We start from the raw sequence: 19,383 nt of genomic DNA on the forward strand, positions 1-19,383 counted from the left end.
GCCCCGAAACGCGTCGGCTATGGTAACCAAAAACCAGAGAGCGAATATGCAAACAGCACAATTAGGCTGGATGGCTGAGCATGGAGTGTGCCTTCTTAATGCTTAGGGCAATTTGCGGAATTACATGTCAAAACACGGCGGCCCAGCCGTGGAGAAGAGCACCATCGGCAGCTGTGGGATACGCCCTCCACCGGCTGCACGGAGCTGCAGCTCAGAATTCTTCTGAACTTTGATCAGCGCCATGCTCCAAGATGCATGATAAGGTTTGCAACATCTCTCACTGGCACTCACTCAGAGTAAAGAATGGATTTATAATTTTGAATAGCACACTCGAACTTACTTAAAGCGGAATACTCGCCTGCATGGTGAACTACATGCCCCACAATGCCCCGAGGAACATTCAACTGCTATATGGCCACGTGAGGCGGGGGTGTGGTTGAATAAAGCCAGTGACAACGAAATGCAGGCTTCGAGTTTTCTATTCAAGCCCAGGAAGAAGGGGCCCTGAGCCCCGAAACGCGTCGGCTATGGTAACCAAAAACCAGAGAGCGAATATGCAAACAGCACAATTAGGCTGGATGGCTGAGCATGGAGTGTGCCTTCTTAATGCTTAGGGCAATTTGCGGAATTATATATATATATATATATATATATATATATATATATATATATATATATATATTTATTTTTTTTTTTTTTTTTTTTTTGATGGGTCTTGTTGCCATCAAATGGTTCTTAGATCTTAAACCTGAACATTTTAAGAACCATAGTTCCATGATTTTGTCTATGATTGGATTCTGTTTGTTCAATAACAACTTTTTATTTGATGGGACTATGTACAATCAGAAGAGAGGTACATCCATGGGTTCGTGTTTCTCCCCCAGCTACGCGAATGTATTCGTGGGCTGGTGGGAGAAGCATGAGGCATGGAGGGACTCCAATCAGAAATGGACCGAAAAAATTCTTATGTGGACTAGGTACATAGATGACCTGTTCATAATTTGGCATGGTGACCGTCAGTCAGCAGAAGAGTACATTACAATCTTGAATACCAACACTCTTAATTTAAGGTTTACAAGTACTATTAGTACTACCAGTATTAATTATTTGGATTTGGAAGTGTTTGTACACAATAACATCCTGCAAACCCGCCTGTATAGAAAACCTACGGCGGGTAATGCAGTTTTACACGCCAATTTGTACCACCCCAAAAGTCTTGTTAGAAATGTACCTTATGGCGAGTTTTTACGTCTAAAGAGGAATTGTTCTTTGGATCAGGACTACAAACTCGCTATAATGGAAGTACAAGAGAGGTTTGAGGACAGAGGTTATAACAACGACCTCCTCAAACAAGCTAAAGCCAAAGCCTCTGGGGTGAACAGGAGGGACCTCCTGATTCAAAAGTTGAAAGATAAGGCACCTGACGAGGTATGAATGATAACAGAATTCAGTACCAAATCAGCGGATGTAGTTAACATCTTCCAAAAACACTGGCATGTACTAACTGCAGACAAAACGTTGAAAGGAAGTCTGCCAAAGAGACCTCTAATAACATACAGGAGGTGTCCCTCTCTGGCAGACCATCTGGTCCATAGCCATTTTAAGTCATCGGCCCAACCCATCAAAGTGTCAAACATAGTTGGCTTTTTTCCGTGTCTTAAATGTAAGGCTTGTAAATTCAGTGGCAAAATGCTGGAACATCCTAACCGAACAGGCGAAAGAAAACCCAACATCAAAATCAAACAGTTGGTCAACTGTAATTCAGAGTATACTGTAAAGTAAAGTCCACATTTGTAAAGCGCACAATCACCCGTAAGGGTCTCTAGGCGCTGGGGGCCTTCGGGAAGATTAAGCGAGCTATTGCCCAGAGTCACATGGTGCTGGGCTAACCTGCCGCCGGAGCCGGGGATCGAACCCTGATCCCCAGATTCCAGCGTCAGTCGCCCTGGCCGCAGCGCCACACCTCTCCCCTGTATACTGCCTGACCTGTCCCTGCAAGCTGCGATATATCGGCAGCACGATAAAACCAGCAAAACTCAGAATTCTTGAGCACATGCGGGCAATTACAAATAAAGACAAATCTTATCCCGTTGCCCGCCACTTTGCTGAGCACCATCAAAGCAAGTGGGAAAAACTTAGTTTTTATTGCATGGACCAGGTACCCAAACTAGAACGAGGTGGGGACAGGGAGAAATCCCTACGTGTTCTGGAGTCAAAGTATATTATCAGTCTAAAAACCATGACTCCTTGGGGGCTGAACAATAATGAAGAACTTTGGGTTCATCTTTAAGTTCTGTACTACGAACATTAATTAAAAACACCAATTTGCCCTGTTAGTCTCTATCTTTTCATAGGAAAAACATTACCAGTCCTTACTAGAACAATTTGCACTGTTCCTTCAATTGCCCATTCAGGGCTGAATAACGACCACCTTGCACTTTAAAAAACGGGAGAAAAGAAAAAGAAAAAAATAATTTCTCAGTGCAATTAATCCAATACTTGATAAAAGTAATTGTTGCTGTGTATCCAAACAGAATGAATTTTTGTACATAGAATGGTTAACCCATATGTTTTTAATCAGCACTATGCACTTTCACAACACTCGCCACTTTTTAGCCTGTGAAAATAATGCTATTTGCACGTTACAAGATGGCCACTGCAATTTTGTAGAACATATGTCCTTCTTTTATGTTTATTAAATGTTTTTGGGCAAATGGCTTTAAAAATGGCGACATTAACCATGCACTGTGTTACACTGATGAAGACTGCTAAGGCGAAACGCGTCTGTAAGGGGTGAGGGGGGTTTGGTGTTATTAAACTGTGAAATCGGATACCAGTGTGCCTGCCTTCTTTTTTCTGGAACCCACAAAATTGGACACAGAAACGTGCGTTTATATATATATATATATATATATATATATATATATATATATATATATATATATATATATATACTTATATATACAGGGTTCGAGCATTGATTTATACGCGGCCGTCCAGCCGCGGAGTATGCACCACCCCGGTACCCTGGGGGTCACGAAAGTGAAGCAGCAGTCGTACTTGGAATCGAGGACGGGCCCACTTGTGGAGTCCATACAGGACTTGATTGTGTGCTTCCCGGACCACACTTCCCAGAATGCACAGTCTCATTTGAGCCTCCCATCGGTGAGTGTGCTATATATAAAATGTGGAAGTGGGTCGGCGGTTGCGCACACCGCTTCCGTTAAAGCCCCTGAAGAGAAGCATATGGAGCTTCGAAACGCGTCGGGCCGATCCCGTACGGAGCGGCGTCTACGAGTGGATCCCCGTCCTCACCTATACATAAACCAAGCTGCTGTTCGCGTGCTACTCAAAGGTGGACACCTTCGAGCATTGATATATATATATATATATATATATATATATATATATATATATATATTATGCTCCCTGTTTGTTCCGGTTATTGAAAGGCACACAGACACACACAAGGCTTCAAGCGTAAGCCTTTATTAACTGGTACAGAAGCGTCTGGCTGCCCACCTTTTACAGTCAGTTTCCCACTGCCTGACGCATTTCAAAATAACTTCTTCCTCAGAGGCTTGTGTGGAAAATGAAGAAAGCACCAGCTGGTTCCAAACACTCCCTTTTCTCTGCATGATGCAACGCCCCCTGATGGGCTGCTCTGAATGAGTCCTGCGCTGTGCATTTAGGGAAATGTAGTGCCATTTCATTCCGGTGCTCTGAACAAAATGTTCTGTTGGTTTAAAGACCTGCAGATAGGTCCCGGCAGCAGGCGCTTCCTAATCCAAAGTAATGTGCCCCACATGTGAGGACCGGCAGATGACAACCCCTGTGGCCCCCAGGTTCTTGGAGTGGTGCACTTTCGATGGCACGGCAGCCGCCAATAAATTATGCTCCCTGCTTGTTCCGGTTATTGAAAGGCACACAGACACACACAAGGCTTCAAGCGTAAGCCTTTATTAACTGGTACAGAAGCGTCTGGCTGCCCACCTTTTACAGTCAGTTTCCCACTGCCTGACGCGTTTCGAAATAACTTCTTCCTCAGAGGCTTGTGTGGAAAATGAAGAAAGCACCAGCTGGTTCCAAACACTCCCTTTTCTCTGCATGATGCAACGCCCCCTGATGGGCTGCTCTGAATGAGTCCTGCGCTGTGCATTTAGGGAAATGTAGTGCCATTTCATTCTGGTGCTCTGTACAAAATGTTCTGTTGGTTTAAAGACCTGCAGATAGGTCCCGGCAGCAGGTGCTTCCTAATCCAAAGTAATGTGCCCCACATGTGAGGACCGGCAGATGACGACCCCCGTGGCCCCCAGGTTCTTGGAGTGGTGCACTTTCGACGGCACGGCAGCCGCCAATAAATTATGCTCCCTGCTTGTTCCGGTTATTGAAAGGCACACAGACACACACAAGGCTTCAAGCGTAAGCCTTTATTAACTGGTACAGAAGCGTCTGGCTGCCCACCTTTTACAGTCAGTTTCCCACTGCCTGACGCGTTTTGAAATAACTTCTTCCTCAGAGGCTTGTGTGGAAAATAAAGAAACCACCAGCTGGTTCCAAACACTCCCTTTTCTCTGCATGATGCAACGCCCCCTGATGGGCTGCTCTGAATGAGTGTGCCTTTCAATAACCGGAACAACCAGGGAGCATAATTTATTGGCGGCTGCCCTGACAGGAAGCACTGACAGATATAAAAACAAGCATTTGCAATGCAATAGGTCTCGCATTAGGAAAGTTTGAGCTATTGGTCTTGTAAATGACAATTTTTTTTATTTATGTGTTGGTTTTGAAAATAGCTAAATTAATAGCTTTGTCATTTAAAATGCCAATAGTTATAGCTTTCGCAAATATGACACCTATAGCATTTGTAATGCAACATGTTTTGTATTTACGTGACTTAGATGTATTGATATTACAAATTACAATGGCTTTTATTTTTTTTAAATAATTAATACTTAAATAAAAGTGATTTTAATTTATAATGGCAATAGCTTAAACTTTTGTAAATAACTTTTGTGAAGATTATGTGCAGTGTATTTTATTGTGACGAAAATCCAAGAACAGAAGTGAAATATTAACATCTTTTTGTGACATTTGCAATAAAGCTTGAAACATTGAGAGAACATATTTTAACCAGTTGTTGTTGAATGTTGCGCAGATTGATGCTGGGGTGGTGCTGAGTGATGCTGGGGTGGTGCTGAGTGGTGCTGTGGTGGTGCTGAGTGGTGCTGTGGTGGTGCTGAGTGATAATGTGGTGGTGCTGAGTGATGCAGTGGTGGTGCTGAGTGATGCTGTGGTGGCGCTGAGTGGTGCTGTGGTGGTGCTGAGTGGTGCTTTGGTAGTGCTGAGTGATGCTGTGGTGGTGCTGAGTGATGCTGTGGTGGCGCTGAGTGGTGCTGTGGTGGTGCTGAGTGGTGCTGTGGTGGTGCTGAGTGATGCTGTGGTGATGCTGAGTGGTGCTGTGGTGATGCTGAGTGATGCTGTGGTGGTGCTGAGTGATGCTGTGGTGGCGCTGAGTGCTGCTGTGGTGGTGCTGAGTGATGCTGGGGTAGCGCTGAGTGATGATGTGGTGATACAGAGGGCAGAAAGGCACAAAAAGTAGTCTAACAAAGGGCAGAAGGGCTGTGGAAAAGTAAATTTTGCCATGTTCTGTGTCCCTACGTGTCCCCCATCTTATGTTATGTGTGCATGATTAATATGCATATGTATTCCCCATGTTCGATTAAAGACGCAAGTACAGTTGTGTCCATCTCTAGCATGCCAGTTTCCAGTTCTCGTGAAAGCTACGAGTATTAGGCCTATGTAAAGTTACGTTGCCACGTTTCTCAGTGTGCACGTTATTTCATTGAAAAGTCCCCGTTTCTAGGCCTCAAAAGGGCCCGGACACCAGATTCAGCTCCTGTCTCCTGAGCCCTCGCTGAGGAGCGATACCGCCCCCACCTGTATTCCTGACCCTTCACTTACTTCCTGCCTCACAGTGCCCAGCTTGGCCTGGCTCTGCCTCTCAGTCTGCCAAGAGTATGTTATGATTCTAGTTATCAGTCCAGCCCTCCTTCTCTGCATTCCTAAGCTACTGAATCGCATCAATAGTTTCCGTCATCGTCTAGCCTTTACGTCTCCATGTAAGAGAAATACTGCATTTAATGGTCATTTAATATTCCTCAACACGCACTACATGTAGAATAATGCATGCACCAGTCTTAGAATCTGTTAGCCTTTACCCCGATAACTTTTAGTTTATATCAACATGTTCTCCAAACATCAGATACTAGATAGTGTTTAGGTACATGTCGCCCTGACTCTCCAGACTTCAGTCTCTGCTCCTAGCGCAGAAGTCATAGCCCCCAGCTTCTCCTAGTAACACGTCATTGTCAGTTTGCGCGCACCACTAGGTTAGAGGTCCCGGCTCCTTAGGTAGCCCCCTCCATGTTTCCGCCCCATTTATGACATATTCTGTTACGTTTACATCACATGTCTATGTATACGCCTCCTGTTACACCCACTTTCACCCTTATCTTTCGCGACTGCTATGCACCACACCCACTGCTCCGCCTATCGTATGTATTGTAATGAAACTGTTTTAGTATATATGCTTGTGCACTGTTATTAAATGTTACGCCGACGCCGATCCTGCCCCCGTGCTAGCTAGCCATCCCAGATCTTGCAGGTTGTCCTGTTCCTGTCCTTATGCTGTATTAAACCTGCAAAACTCCTACTACCTCGAATCTTGACTCTTATTTATTGAGCTATCTGTTATTACGATATCCAGTCAAAAATAGATCCGGTATTATTTATTTATATACCACATAATGGCGCCCGAATAGGGACTTGCCCTTTCCCCACGCGCCGGTGAAGCCACGTATGTCCCCTGACCCTCTGCAGCCGTGACGGAACTCTTCTGCGCACCGGCAGATATTTCTGCTTCAAGTATCCCTCAGGCCCACGGAGGAGACGGAGGTTGCGGTCCAGCATCCAGACGAGGCGGTGGAGGAACGCGGCGAGTCCCGACCAGAGCCCAAGCCGAGAGTCCAAGGTCCGAGGTATCCGGAGGCCCACCCGTAACAGAAGTCCGAAGTTCGTCCGTCCAGCGTCGAAGCAGTCCAGTCCAGTCCGAGGCCTTCCGTTCTTGCTGCCCGGTGAGTACCGTTGCTGGGGTAGTATCTAGACAGGGTCAATCTAATTGACTCTGGTCCGTGGGTTTGGTGGTACACAGACCCAACACGAAGTGTCCACTCCGGTGGATGCGGGTCCTGACGTGTCTCTTAATGAGACCGGTAAGTTTCGTACTGTTTTAGCAGTGCATCTATTTCTGTTCTAGTCCGTTCTGTTCTCGAGAAAATTCATGTATTCTGTTTTCAGTATTCCAGGTAGTATTCTGTTCAAACTGTTATTTTAAATGTTCTTCATGTATTTTAATGTCGTGGTATGAAAGTGGTGTAATTATCGTGTTCATTGTGTATTGTATTGTGTCTAGATTACAGTTCAGTCATGCCTTTGTTTTCCAGACTACGTCAGTTAAAAACCAGAAAAGGTCTGTTAGAAGCAGCAGTTCCTGTCCCGCCTAGGGACAGTCCAGGTCACTTTATGTATCAGAAGCATGGCATAAGTGCCATATTGTATCTAGATTTATGGGTAGAGTACACCAAAGAGTTAGAAGAAAAGTATAGATGGCCCGTATCAGGTACGTGGGATGCCGAGTGCATCATGCGAGTAGAAGAAGCATTATGGAAAAAGAAAGCCAGACAGTCACAGAAAGACGCCATCGAGTTATGGCGCAAAGAATCTCATAAAAGAACCGAAAAAGAAATCAGAAAGTCAGAATTAAGTAGAGAATCCATAGAAAGAGCCCAAGAAAGGGAATTGATCGAGATAGGTGAACGAGTTAAAACCGAACAGTCAGACAGGCAGAGGAATGCCCTTATTAAGGGTATGTATCCTCTTCTTGCCGAGGGCTTGCCAAAAGCGACCCCGGAGGCATCCAGTAATTTTCCGCCATCCTTAGTTCCGATCAAGCTACGTCACAAACCGACCGCAGCTGATATTTTTATTTCGTCCTATTTGGACGACACAGTCCCGGAATATGCAAATCCTGTTCCGCCAGTTCCTGTAAATAATGCAATTCCTGCTCCTCCAGACACCGGGGCACCTTTTGCAGTACCTGCTACGGTACCCCCGGTCCACCCCACATTACAATTTCCCGCCGCCCCAGTACGAAGAGTATCGGTCGACGATTCTAGTTTAGGGGCCGCAGGAGGAGGTCCTCCTGGTACCCCGCCACCACACCAACGTGTAACGTTAGTCGAGTTACATGAACGTGCGTTACAGCGTACGCCCAAATATAAGTCCGTTGCAGAAATCCGACGAGCTCTTACTGAATGCCGCTATGATCCAGTTGCAGGCGATGATAGTACGGTTATATATTCCATACGTGTAAGACGGGTGACCGGGTATTTGGACACCCTACCGGATATGAAAGAAGATCTAGACAGAATATATCGTTTCATCCGTACAGGGGATGATCCAGAAAGTATTGGCGAAACCATGTCTCAAAGGAAAGCTGAGATCCAGCTCATGATATTAAAGTTTCTGATTAATTGTTTAATAAGGGAACAAGATTATCCGACCAAAGATCCGGCCGAAATGAGAACCCTGACAAGGTGGAGTGATAATATAGCCGAGGGTAAGCACAGAACCATCAGTAGTATAGAGAGTATGTACAAGAAAATTCGTAAGGAAATAATAAGGTTACACGAACAACGTAAAACAGCACAAGTAAGCGAGAAAGAGAATGACTCTCCTACAGAAGAGGTAGAGGACGAGAATACTGCCAGAATAGCGTATGTAGGAAAATCTAGATTTCCAGACCGCCATTTACGCCTAGAACACAAGAAAATCTTTCATCATCCAGCACCGGAACAAGGTTCTCTAGAACAAGTATTTCAAGCTACCGATCACATTTTGAAATCACGAATCGGTTATAGTGAATTAAGTACTATGCATGAACAAGAACTAGCCCGATCAGCAGTCCGATGGATTACTGATTCTACCACTTTCCGGACGAAATAGTGGCACAAATGTTTCTGAAACTGCCCCCAGCCGAGCAGCGGCTGGTGGGTATGTATATGATCCAGCACCTCATTACATTGTATGAGGGTCAACATTCTGATCCAGGTCCGTTACATGATGTCCTGAACGAGTTACTCCAGTATAGATGGAAAGGTTTAGGTACCGATTTAATTAGTGTCATTCTAGAACAGCGCCATAAATATAGAACGTTCCTGAACCCGCATTTTGTTCATGTCTCACCCCCAGAAAGTAAACCGTTTTACATAGATAGACAGAATCCGTTACGAGAAGTACACCCAGTCAGGACAGCAGATGGTGAAATGCAACGAGTATTTGTTTACACCCCGATTACAAAGATGGAACTCTTAGAGATGAAGAAATTAATTCCTTGTTATGACAAAGATCCAGCAGGGTTCCACCGAGAATTAAAGGACATGCTCCGTATGGGAGAATATACGTATCCAGATATTATTAAAATGCTAAAGGTCCTGTTGCCCGCCGGGGTATACGAAAAACTCAAGGAAAAAGAATGGGAGGTGGGAGAGAAAAAGATCGATTGGGCAGTTCTAGAAGCTGAAGATAAGATACGAGTACCAGGTACTGGTCTTGGAGAGAAATGTAAAGAATTACCTGAATTATTAATACAAGTTTTGCCCAGATTGTTAGCAACTAAAAAGGAAGACTGGGATGCAATCTCAGCCTGTAAACAGAAACAAGATGAAGACACTAGTGATTTTTATTCTAGATTCGAAAAATGTTTCATTATAAACAGTGGCTTGAAGACGAGTAGTGAGTCATACCCTCATCTATTTGTTACTAAATTAGTCGAGAATTCGAGTCCACAAGTTAAGAATCGAGTTTTGAAAGTCGAAAGTACCTGGCAAGCTAGTACCCCGTGAATTATAAATGGGAGGAGGAGCACTCGAGCTTTTTCTCAAAAGTTATTGTGAATTTAAACTAATTTTTCAAATTATGATTTTTAAACTACCAGCGTGCTGCCGTGGTGGCACGTTTGTCCTGTGACGCGCCTAAACTGAATAACCTATCTTAAGAGTTTGAGACCCTTAACCTCAGCGCACTTTAGCTGTGCGCGGTTGTCTCTACGACACTCCGCATAAATTCTTAACACATTCAGAACTAGACTTTATCTTCTCAAGATTCAAATTTTATCCCCAGTTTTATTTAGGGATAACGAGTGTAAAGTAGCTGCGAGGTACAAACTCCTTGTTTTGCGTTTATTTCCGGTTTAGATTGAGCCATTTGGTGACATTGACAACAGTGAGTCGGTTTTTTTAGAAACTTTTTTTTTTTTTTAGAAACTTTGAATTTTTCTTCACAGTGGTGTGGGTTATCTGTGGTCTTAACACTCCGTCATGTCTTCTTGAGTGTTTTTTTGAAATAATTCCCTGTACATAATGATGTTTTGGTTTTCTGTGTGTATAAAACAATGTTGGCAGTAATGCAAAATTACTATTCAGTTTACAGGCCCCTGAGGAAGAGCTCCAAGAGCTTGAAATGCATTGGGCGCAAGAGAAAAAGTCATCTATGCAAAAGAAATATGTTTGTTTTGAAACTTGTGAACTTTAGAATAATCATGTATTGAATGAAAAATACTTATGTTAGAGCAAATGTGTACAATGTTTTGAATTATTTTTGGTTACAAACATGATAAAATTTGAATCTTGAGAAGATAAAGTCTAGTTCTGAATGTGTTAAGAATTTATGCGGAGTGTCGTAGAGACAACCGCGCACAGCTAAAGTGCGCTGAGGTTAAGGGTCTCAAACTCTTAAGATAGGTTAAGCTAGTACCCCGTCCCAGATGTTACAGATGCTCCAGTATCACCAGAATAGAATCAGAGAAGAGCAAGAACACGAGAGAAAACGTATGAAAGACACGAAAATGAAAGTACTAGTTGCACAATCTGTTCCACAAGACAGTCAGAAGAGGGGTCCGAATCAAGCCAGTCATCCTGCAGCTCCCGTTAAATGGACATGCAATTATTGTAAACAGCCAGGTCATTTCATAAACGAGTGTGCAGTTCTGAAACATAATATAGCTACTGGTAAGACTAAAGAAAGACCACGTCCGCCTAGACAAGAACAAGTTTCACAGACTTCTCAGCCACAGAATGCACAACAGACAGTTCCAGCACCGCAGCCTATTGCTGCAACACAGCATGTTACACAGCAGATTTATCAGTATGCTCAGACAGAGTATCCAGAGTACAAACAGTACTCATGAAACAGCCTAGAGAGGGAGGTAGGCTTGCCTCTCATCGAGATTCCTGTAGATCAAGAAGGTCCCTATGTTCATAGTCAAGTATTAGGGAAAGACAGAAAGTTTCTGATTGATACAGGGGCAAGTAGGACCACTATAAGTCACGCCGAAGTTCCAGGGGCTCCGCTCTCAGGCTCTAGAAATGTTTCCCTTGGATTTTCAGGAAAGCCTATTGTAAACGAGATATCTAAGCCAGTTACTCTAGAAGTAGGTCCATTGTCCCGTACTACTGACCTGTTACTTACGAAGTCATGTCCAGAAAATTTGTTAGGCATTAAGACACTGAAAGAATTAGGTGCAGTTATTTGCTGTTCCCCAGAGGGAATACGTTTGTTTTTACCTGACTTCAAGGGTCACTATGTATTACGAGATTTTGATCCAAGATTGTCAAATGTTCCGCAGCATCTATGGGCGCAAGGTCCAACTGATGTTGGTTTTATGCAAATCACACCCCATCGTGTGACTCTCAAACCAGGTGTAGTCCTGCCACGAATCAGACAGTACAGATTACCACCTGAGGCTGTAGCAGCCTTATCCAAAATTATTGACGAGCTCATGGCTCAAGGAGTAGTTGTAGAAACTGACTCCAATGTATGTAATTCTCCGATCATTCCAGTCATGAAACGTACTGATCCAAATGCACCCCCAGTATATCGATTAGTGATTGACCTTCGAGAACTCAATAAATGTATTATTCCCCAGTATCCAGTAGTCCCAGATATTTCTTCCCTATTGACGGCCATTGATTCCGAAGCCTCATTTTTCACAGTCATAGACCTCAAGAACGCGTTTTTCAGTGTCCCCATTCATCCAGACAGCCAGTTTCTTTTCGGATTTTGTTTAAATGGAAGGAGCTATAAATTCACACGAGCTCCTCAAGGTTTCACAGAAAGTCCTAGTATTTATAGTCAAGCACTTAAGAGACAACTAGACAACATTCACATGCCAACTGACACTGCCCTGCTCCAGTATGTCGATGATCTACTGATCACAGCCCGTTCTGAACGTGCTTGCGAGCGAGCATCACTTACAGTCTTGTATTTCCTTGCCGAGATGGGGCACAAGGTGTCCCCTTCGAAGCTTCAATTCTGTGTCCAGCAAGTGATCTACTTAGGCCACTTGCTGTCCAAGTGGGGTAGGCAGTTGACACCAGACCGTATCCAGTTAATAGCGAGTCTTCCTCAGCCCAAGACCCAGAAGGAGGTACGTGCTTTTATCGGCCTTACTTCTTATTGCAGACAATGGATTCCTCAGTATGCATTTCTAGCCAAGCCACTGATACAGTTAACGACACAGGAGGCAGCCGTATCGACTGTCCTCCCTTGGACATCTGAACATACACTTGCTTTTAATGAATTAAAGAAAGCTCTATGCCAAGCACCTGTTTTAGCTACACCGAACTACAGTAAGCCTTTTACACTTTTTGTCACAGAACGTGATGGTACAGCATTATCTGTTCTCACACAAGATCAAGCAGGACAGTACAAGCCCTGTGCTTATTTTTCGAGCACATTAGATCCAGTAGCCCAGGCTCTGCCTGCGTGCCTCAAGTCGGTTGCAGCCACAGCACTAGCTATCAGACAAAGTGATTCCATAGTATTAGGACATTCCTTGACAGTACAAGTTCCACACTCCGTGGAAGTTCTTTTAAACCGAACACAGACTCAGCACTTGACAATTGCACGTTTAACAGGTTATGAACTGACACTGTTCCAGCCACACATAGAAATCAGACGCTGCAACGTTCTAAATCCTGCTACACTGTTACCGTCAGTTAATTCGAATCCTGCCACACACGACTGTGTGGAAGTAGTTAACACTATGACTAAGCCAAGACAAGATCTGACAGATATTCCATTACCAGATCCTGACCTGACACTTTATGTGGATGGTTCATGTATGAGAAAAAGTACAGGAGAACTAGTAGCCGCGTACGCAGTGACTACTGACATTGAAGTTATAGAAACACACCGTATTGACACCCTGTCTGCTCAAGCAGCAGAGCTAGTTGCTCTGACACAAGCCTGCATACACGCCAAGAACCTGAAAGTTAATGTTTATACAGATTCACGCTACGCATTCGGAGTTGTACACGACTTCGGAGTGCTCTGGCAGGAGAGAGGTTTCATGACTTCTCATGGAACCAAGATTCAGCATGGTCTCCTTATTCAAGCTCTGTTAGATGCCATACACTTACCGACATCTATTGCTATCATGAAGTGCAAAGCACATACGAAAGTTACAGATATTGTTTCTCAAGGTAATGATCTAGCAGATCGCACAGCCAAGCTTACAGCACAGACTCCAGACATGTCAGTTAATCCGACACAGACACATACTCCAGATCCGACTACCTGTATGACAGTTAAGGACCCTACTCAAGATGTCATAGATATCCAGTTACATGCTACTCCCAATGAAATCAAGAAATGGTCCGAACAAGGAGGGGTCCAGACAGATCAGGGATGGGTAACGAAGGGAAAAGCCACATGGTTTCTCCCCGACTCTATGGTTCAAGTCATTATCAATACCGCACATAGTCCAGCACATTTAGGAGAAAAAGCCATGTTAGACAGTATCCAGAACATTTGGTTTAACAAGCATTTACGAGCTGCAGCCAAGCAGAAAGTCCGTACCTGTATGATATGTTGCCAGTTTAATCCAGGTAAAAGTGTCCCGGTGGAACAAGGTGGATTCCAGCCCCCTGACCACCCTTTTGAAGTCCTCCAGATGGATTATATTCAGATGGAGCGATGTCGAGGTTTCAAGTATGTCCTTGTAGTTGTATGCGCTTTGTCCAGGTGGACAGAAGCATATCCAGTCCCAGATTACACAGCCGCGACCACTGCCAAGCAGTTGGTTCGTGAATTCTTCCCCCGTTAAGGACTCCCTAGGGTCGTATATTCTGATAACGGCCAGCCATTCTCATCTGAACTGATGAAACACGTTTCCCTTTTGTTAGGGTACCAGTGGAAGTTCCATTGTGTACGCCATCCTGAAGCAGCCGGTCTCGTAGAGAGACATAACCAAACCCTGAAAAACCGCATTGCTAAAATCTGTCAAGAAAAAGGTGTAGACTGGTTAGTTGCTCTGCCAGTCGCTCTGTTTTATATGCGCATGGTCGCACATTCCAGATCAGGTCTGTCCCCGTACGAGGTCGTATTCGGCCGCCCCCCTAATATGTGGGGTACACCTAGACCCCGAAGTATTACCGATGTTTCAAGTAATATGCTGACAGATTACCTAGCTTCCTTGATGTCTGCCCTACACTCTTGTCGTTCACAGGTTGCCGCCGCATTTCCAGACAATACCGAGGTGGCACCGCATGAAATCGTTCCCGGAAGTCTGGTTCTTGTAAGGAACTTTGATCGTTCAAGTCCGCTGGAGCCTCGCTGGAAGGAGCCCAAGCAAGTTCTCCTGGCCACCCGTACTGCCGTCAAACTGGAAGGCAGGAAGGGCTGGGTGCATTTGTCGCATGTAAAGAAATTTTATGGACTAAAGACTGTTTCCAAGAACATTTCCGAGGATTTTAAAGACTGCCAAAGTACTATTCTTAAGGACTGTCCCGCAAAAGACATTGATACAAATTCCTCCCTGTTAGAGAAAACTCCGCAACAGGAGTATAAGAAGAAATTAAGGTCTAGTAAAATAAGTCAGCCAGTTTGATTGTCTAAGTCCTCCCCTAGGTGAAACGGTTAGACCGGTTTCTGACATGTATAAAATAGACCCCCATAGTGAGAGAGTTAGTCAAAACTCAATCCGATGTATCGTTTTTCTAAGTTTCATATTGTTTTTCAGCCTTATGATTACCTGCACGAGTTATGCATTGCATTTATGTTTTCCTATTTCTCATGTAAATAAGACTTCTAATGCTACAGTAGAGCACACGTTTAGTGATCTGCCTCCTCATGAACTATCTTATCGTCTTGCTATGCGAAATAATTCCTTTATCCGCATGTTACATTATTCACACCAGACCAGCAATGCCACTAATTGTTGGGTGTGTGGTCAACTCCCCCCCTTCCAGACACCTAAGGGAGTTCTGCCACTCTTTCCTTATCTATTTTCACATAACGGTTCATGTGGAGCATGGTCCACGTTAACGTCATCCTCAAATGATATGTCCTTTCTGAACAGTACATGTTTTCCAGACAAGCAAGGTCTTCCCCACAGAACAGGGTTAGATCTAGAAAATGAAGTTTATAATTTGGGTAATTATTCTTCGAATTTCATGGTCCTGAATGTTTAGTCTGATTCTACTCCAGACTTACCTGCTATGTCAGTACTACCAGTCAAAGGTGAATTATGTGTCAGAAATAATGGTTCCGTACCTGTAGGCCATAGTGATTGTACTACTATTGTCAAGTATACTGACAGTAGGAAATCTATTTTCAAAGCTTCACTTCATTCTTATTTTGTTTGTGGTCAGACCGCATATGTTCGTCTGCCCCTCGATTGGGATGGTACATGTTACATTGCATTCCTACTGCCACCAGTTTTTCTAGCCCCACCTGACTATCATAGGAACTCCCACCTAGTACATACTAGACACAAGAGAGACCTCCCGATTGTCGATTATACTGAAACTGCTCTAGAACAATATATAGATATCAATAAAGGTGTCTTTCCCTACTTAGGTACTGTCGTGAATAGTAAACTGATACGTAGATTAACCAGAACACTTGAAGCAGTAGTGATTGAGACTACCTCTGCTCTGGGTAACTTAACCGAAGAGCAATCTTTCATGAGAATTGTCGTGCTCCAGAATCGTCTCGTCCTTGACGTCATACTGGCCGATAGGGGCGGGGCATGTAGAGTCATCGGATCTAGTTGCTGCATTTTCATTCCTAATAACGCGCCGTCTGTTTATTCAGCTATAACCAGACTCCATAAAATTGCCCATCTGTTACACCAAAATCCAGGCACCTGGACATGGTCCGGTTGGTTCTGGAATATAATTTCCACCTGGGGATGGAAAGTGTTGTCCTTTCTAGGTATTGCAGTAACAATCATATTCAGTTGCTGCCTCTGTATACAATGTGGCCCTGCGATTTGCGGCATTTGTGCTACCTCTTGTATTCCTAGTCCCAAGCCCCATTCTAAATCCAGTTCCAAGAAAATTCGAGACGAGCAAATGATACTGTATGAAATAATAGATGGTATCATGAATATTGATGTTTCCTGATGGAAACGTAGTGACAAGGAGGGAATGTGGAAAAGTAAATTTTGCCATGTTCTGTGTCCCTACGTGTCCCCCATCTTATGTTATGTGTGCATGATTAATATGCATATGTATTCCCCATGTTCGATTAAAGACGCAAGTACAGTTGTGTCCATCTCTAGCATGCCAGTTTCCAGTTCTCGTGAAAGCTACGAGTATTAGGCCTATGTAAAGTTACGTTGCCACGTTTCTCAGTGTGCACGTTATTTCATTGAAAAGTCCCCGTTTCTAGGCCTCAAAAGGGCCCGGACACCAGATTCAGCTCCTGTCTCCTGAGCCCTCGCTGAGGAGCGATACCGCCCCCACCTGTATTCCTGACCCTTCACTTACTTCCTGCCTCACAGTGCCCGGCTTGGCCTGGCTCTGCCTCTCAGTCTGCCAAGAGTATGTTATGATTCTAGTTATCAGTCCAGCCCTCCTTCTATGCATTCCTAAGCTACTGAATCGCATCAATAGTTTCCGTCATCGTCTAGCCTTTACGTCTCCATGTAAGAGAAATACTGCATTTAATGGTCATTTAATATTCCTCAACACGCACTACATGTAGAATAATGCATGCACCAGTCTTAGAATCTGTTAGCCTTTACCCCGATAACTTTTAGTTTATATCAACATGTTCTCCAAACATCAGATACTAGATAGTGTTTAGGTACATGTCGCCCTGACTCTCCAGACTTCAGTCTCTGCTCCTAGCGCAGAAGTCATAGCCCCCAGCTTCTCCTAGTAACACGTCATTGTCAGTTTGCGCGCACCACTAGGTTAGAGGTCCCGGCTCCTTAGGTAGCCCCCTCCATGTTTCCGCCCCATTTATGACATATTCTGTTACGTTTACATCACATGTCTATGTATACGCCTCCTGTTACACCCACTTTCACCCTTATCTTTCGCGACTGCTATGCACCACACCCACTGCTCCGCCTATCGTATGTATTGTAATGAAACTGTTTTAGTATATATGCTTGTGCACTGTTATTAAATGTTACGCCGACGCCGATCCTGCCCCCGTGCTAGCTAGCCATCCCAGATCTTGCAGGTTGTCCTGTTCCTGTCCTTATGCTGTATTAAACCTGCAAAACTCCTACTACCTCGAATCTTGACTCTTATTTATTGAGCTATCTGTTATTACGATATCCAGTCAAAAATACATCCGGTATTATTTATTTATATACCACAGGGCAAAAAAACAAGGGAAAAGCGAGTCTAACAGAGGGCAGAAGGGCACAAAAAACCAGTCTAACAGAGGACAGAAGGGCAGAAAAACAAGGTAAAAACGTGTCTAACAGAGGGCAGAAAGGCACAAAAACGAGTCTAACAGAGGGCAGAAGGGCACAAAAAACGAGTCTAACAGAGGGCAGAAGGGCACAAAAACAAGGGAATAACAGAGGGAAGAAGGGCACAAAAAACGAGTCTAACAGTTGGCAGAAGGGCAGAAAAATAAGGGAAAAATGAGTCTAACAGAGGGCAGAAGGGCCCAAAAAACAAGTTAAACAGGGGGCAGAAGGGCAGAAAATCAAGGGAAAAACGAGTCTAACAGAGGGCAGAAGGGCAGAAAAACAAGGGAAAAACGAGTCTAACAGAGGGCAGAAGGGCACAAAAAACAAGTCTAACAGGGGCAGAAAGGCACAAAAACGAGTCTAACAGAGGGCAGAAGGGCACAAAAAACGAGTCTAACAGAGGGCAGATGGGCACAAAAACAAGTGAATAACAGAGGGCAGAAGGGCACAAAAAACGAGTCTAACAGAGGGCAGAAGGGCAGAAAAACAAGGGAAAAATGAGTCTAACAGAGGGCAGAAGGGCACAAAAAAACGAGTCTAACAGGGGGCAGAAGGTCAGAAAAACAAGGGAAAAACGAGTCTAACAGAGGGCAGAAGGGCACAAAAACAAGGGAAAAACGAGTCTAACAGAGGGCAGGGCACAAAATACGAGTCTAACAGCGGGCAGAATGAATCCCGCCCTGCGTGTTTGTCCACGAAGATGCCACCTTTTTGTCTAATACCTCTACTCAACTGGAGTACTTTCTACTGTCTAATCAGTAAGTGCTCCCTCGTTGGTTAAATGTATAGGGGCAGATTTACAATAACTGGCGCATCCCCAGGGATGCGCCAGTTATTGTGCGCCGCAGCTCCGCCACCCATGGTGCGCCGCATTTACAATGCGGCACATTATGTGGCAAAAACAGCACAGATGTGTCACGCATCTGTGCCGTAAAAGCAGCGCATTTCTGGAGCTGCGTCGCAAGCGCGACGCAGCTCAAGCATTGCTCTGGGGGGCCCTAAGGCTTGACGCAGCATTGGGGAGATAGGGCCCCCCAGAGCATTGCTTGAGCTGCGTCGCGCTTGCGATGCAGCTCCAGCAATGCGCTGCTTTTACGGCACAGATGCGTGACGCATCTGTGCCGTTTTTGCCACATAATGTGCAGCAATGTAAATGTGGCGCACCATGGGTGGCGGAGCTGCGGCGCACAATAACTTGTGCATCCCTGGACTAAAAGTGACTGAGTGAATTGTTGTAGATTTCACTCAGCCACTTTTAGGAGGCGTTCCTGCACAGGAACGCCCTCCCCTGTGCCGGAACGCCTCCTGATGGCGCAGGGCTTTACAACGTGACGCATCTCTCAGTTGCGTCACGTTGTTGATACCCAGCACCATGGCGCATCTTTTGTGCGGCCGCTGCGTCACAAAAGTGATGCAAGTGCGGCGCAAAAGAGGCGCAAGCGGCTTGTAAATCTGCCCCATAGTGATTTTACTACACTGTAGCTGCGTAAAGGGCCAGAAGATGTGTCTCCAGTGACCATGTGTGCCTGTGCCTGTGTTACAGG

The sequence above is a fragment of the Lissotriton helveticus genome, chromosome 10 (assembly GCF_964261635.1).
Source record: "Lissotriton helveticus chromosome 10, aLisHel1.1, whole genome shotgun sequence".
NCBI classification, from domain to species: domain Eukaryota; kingdom Metazoa; phylum Chordata; class Amphibia; order Caudata; family Salamandridae; genus Lissotriton; species Lissotriton helveticus.